The 3,902-nt window shown below is 53.2% G+C and overlaps 1 protein-coding gene across 2 annotated transcripts in view; it reads left to right on the top strand.

The window, feature by feature from the left end:
• Window positions 1-1,925: 1,925 nt before the first annotated feature.
• The window catches only part of ZBTB14 (zinc finger and BTB domain containing 14), a 9,744-nt gene continuing 7,767 nt past the window's right edge, over window positions 1,926-3,902 (top strand). The window contains exon 1 of one of the 2 annotated variants that reach the window (XM_019664707.1): window positions 1,926-3,389. The gene's annotated coding sequence lies outside the window, so the exon portion shown is untranslated. Of the gene's footprint in view, window positions 3,390-3,462; window positions 3,546-3,902 lie in introns of those variants that run through there. The other variant, XM_019664708.1, reaches the window with a different exon arrangement.

Below are 3,902 nucleotides of genomic sequence, written 5' to 3'. Positions count from 1 at the left end.
AAGTCCCTAACTGTGATTCTCAGGTCATCTGACTGTACAAATCATGTTTCGCCCTCACCCCCTCCCCACCACTGTCACTCCCCCTTATTCTTTGAAGATTTTAGTTCCAGGGTTCTCTTAAACAATGCTAGAATTTGTCCAGAAATATATACAATTAGTTAGAGTGTGTCATGCATTTCGTGTTCAACAAACATAAAAACAGTATCAGTAGAAAACTGAAACAAAAACTGTTACACTGTCATCTGACCCATCCAGATCGATGCAGTGGACATGGGGATGTGTGTTCTTCCTACTTCTCTCATCCACTTCTTTCTCTGCTGTTTCTTTAACATGAAAGGGGTGCTTCTGCTTCAGGACTTTTGTGCTTGCTGTTCTTTTTCCCTAAGAGGTCTTCTCATCATATCTTCACTCAACTGGCCCCCTCACCTCCTTCAGGTCTTTTCCTAAATGCTACCTTCTCAGTGAGCCTGTCTTGATGGCTTTATTTCAAACTGCTCACCCATATTTCCAGCCTACCTATTTCCTTCCCCTGCTGTATTTTTCTCCAAAGCATTTATTACTAGGTAACACACACACACACACACACACACACACACACACACACACACACACAAGTGTGTATTTCAATTATTTGTTTCTTATATGCCTCCCAAGTGGGAATATTTGCATGTTTTGTTCACTGCTGTATCCACAGTGCCTATTACACCTGGCACAAAATGGATACTCATAACTATGCATTAAGCTAATTAATTAACCCTATGTGGAGGTACTATTTTTATTCTGATTATACAGATAAAAACAGTGCCCTTATAATTCCCTGTGGTATTGAGTTCTAGATTGTCACTGATCTGTCAGCCAGTATTTACTGAGGGCCTAAAGGGTGCTGCACAGTGCTGTGTTTAGGTTGGTGACCAGGCACGGTGCCAGGTCTGGGTCAGGCCCTTTCTTTGTGCTTTCCTGCCCCTCCCTGCTCCTTCTCTTGGAGTTGCCCTTTTAATTTAGACTCATCTCCATGGTCCCTATGAAACAAGGCACAACCAGGAAAAGCCCAGGTGAGCATAAAACATATGAGAGAAGAAAGAGGGTTAATTGGTGTAAAACCCAGATATCAGGAATCTGTTACTTGAGAAGTGCATTCTAGTGCTGGAAAACTCTTCTGAACTATTTTAATTTCATCAGGTTAGTCAAATCCCAGGAAGACTTTACCTAGCCACATGCAAGGCTTGTCTTTACATAATAGGCAGATAATAAATATATGCAGAAAGAGTCTAAACCTTTGCAATTATGTGGTATGGGAGAAGAGGGAGAGACAATGAACCATAACTAAGTGCTAGCCATGTCCATACGGCTAAATGCAATGACAGTTTTATTGCTTGATAATATAACTCTATGACATAGTACTATTATTATCCCCCTATAAACACAAAACATAGACAGGATTGAAGTGTCATCTTAAAAGCTATGTAAACAAGAATAAACAAGCTCAGCCATGGTGTCACAGGGAACACGGTCACAAAGGTGTCAAGTATGAACATAAATTTTGTCCATTCTGATCATGCCTCTGCCACTTGAACCCACTATCTATGGAGATCTGGCAGGTCATTTAACACCGCTGAGCTAATATTTGGACTAAGCATTTAACTGAGCATTATTTCATTTAATCCTCACAACTGCCCTATTAGGTGCTTTCTTTATCTCAGAGAAGAAGAAGCGGAGGTTTAGTGAAGTTAACAATGTACCCAATATTGGAACTGGATATGTCTGACTCTAGGACTGGTCTATTCTATCCTCCCTCGTTCAGTAGACCTACTAATCTCTGGGCTTCTGTAAACATCAAAAAAGATGTGTATAAAACTACCTGGCAAAAACATTGCAACTTATTGTCAGTTAACATCACAAAATCAGCGGAGTCCATATGGAATCTAGAATTTAATACAGCCAGTCATATCTTAAATATTTACTATGTACCTGTTACAAGCATTATCTCACGTAATCATCACGCAAGTCTAGCAGAAAGAGCCTGATCTAATTTTCAGATATGAAATTACCCGTGTTTTCCCCGAAATGCTGTTAAAACGAGTGTGATAAAGCAGCATAAGCGACTCTAAGGAGATGCAGTAGTGCAGCTTCCTTTATTTAGGTGAGCAGAAAACGCGGGAGCAGGAGGCACTTCCCAGGTCCAAACGCCCGGCACAGGCCCAGCCACAGCGTCAGAAGGAACGCGACATGGTTTCAACTGCAATGGAACCATTACTTTTGCTGAACAGGAACGGAAGAACACTGCTGCGTTATCAGCTCTCCTAGGGAGAGCTGCAAATGAAATCGAGTCCAGGCTCACGACTGCTAGAGATGCGCTAGGGCCTCCAGCCCGCGTGACTTTTTGGGGGGAGCGTCCGGGTGACCGGAGCGTGGGCCCGGGCTTGGCTGGTTCCAGGGCTTTAGGGGTGATCCCTTTCTCCTGGGTGACTTGGGGTCGCCCCTTAGCCTCCAAATAAAAGATGTCTATTTTTTTCATTCGTTCTGCAAACGTTTATTAAGTGCCTATCATTCTCCCATACACAAAACGCCGCAGCGATACCAACCAAGACCCAACGCCCACGAACGCGCGTCTGGGTGTCGGCCGGTGTACGTGTAGAGCGACGGTGCCTGAGGCGCCTGCCCCGGGGCCAAAGGCGAGCCTCACAGCCTCAGCGCCCGGCCGGCGCGCGCCCGAGGGTGGCACTGCCCCACGTACATGCACACGCATAGGAACGCTGGGCTCCCGCGTCAACGGCGCTCTCCCGGCGCCGGGCGCGGGCGGGAGCTCAGAAATCGGAGCAGGACGCAGGAGCTCCAGGCGGGGCGAGTGCCCGCGAGCAGTGCTCGTGCATAAGTTGCTCAACTCCCGAAGCCCCGCCCCTGACCCGCCCACCCCTTCTCCCGCGCGCGGGCTCCGCGCGCCCCAAGCCGCACGCGTGCGCGCGCGTGCGCAGGCCAGGGCCCTCCGGGGGCGGCCCCGTAGACTCCAAGGAAAGCGTCGCACAGTCCCTGATTAACCCTTTCCCTGCTCGCCAATTTAAAGGCCCGGTCGGGTTCCGTGCCTGCGCAAGCCGGCGGCGCGCCTTCCCCCTAGCCCGCACCGCGCATGCACGGGAAGGGGGGGGGGTTACTGGTGGGGGTGTTCACGGCCGGCTAGACATTCTGTGCTCGTGCAGGAGGAGGGCTGCTACCATCAGGGACGTGCACGATTCCCCCTACCCCGCCCCCGCCCCAAACTGGAAAGAAAAAAAAAAAATCCAAAACACACTGCCACTACCGTGCCCCCGCGCCCGCGTCCATCCCGTCCCCGGCCTGCATACAGCGAACGCGGGGAGCCCACGGCGAGTGTCTGTGGCTGTGTCAGGCTGCAGGTAAGCGCGGGCCGGGGGTGCGGAAGGGGCTCGGGCCGTCTGCGAGGCGGGCGCGGGGGCAGCCGGCGCAGCGGGGCAGCCCGGAAGAAGCGCGTTCTCGCCGTGCTCTAGAGCACCAGCCAGCTCCAGAATGTGCGGGCGGCCGGCGGCGGCGCGGTGCGAGCGGGGACGGGCGTGGGCCGGGGCTGGGCCGAGCCGGTGGGGACTGGGCGCTCCAGAGACGGCGCAGGCTGGCGAGCGGGCTCGGACAGCAGCCGGGCGGCGGCGGCGGCGGCGACCCTGCGCGCGCGCTCGCTGAGCCTCGGCGGCGGAGTTCATGGCCGTCTTCACTCGCACCGCTGCAGTTCACCGCGGTGAGGGTGGGGACGGCCTCGAGCCCAGCGCTGAGCGCGGCCCGCCGGGCGCCGCCCCTCGGAGCTGCGGGCCCCGCCGCGCCGCCCCCAGCTGCCTGCGGAGGAGGGGGCCGGGACCCCCGCGCTCGCACTCCCGGGTGCACCCGCCGAGCTCGGGAAG

The sequence above is a fragment of the Hipposideros armiger genome, unplaced genomic scaffold, assembly GCF_001890085.2.
Source record: "Hipposideros armiger isolate ML-2016 unplaced genomic scaffold, ASM189008v1 scaffold_428, whole genome shotgun sequence".
In the NCBI taxonomy this organism is placed as follows: domain Eukaryota; kingdom Metazoa; phylum Chordata; class Mammalia; order Chiroptera; family Hipposideridae; genus Hipposideros; species Hipposideros armiger.
Note: the sequence above shows the minus strand (reverse complement) of the source record. Positions and strands in the feature narration are given on the sequence as shown.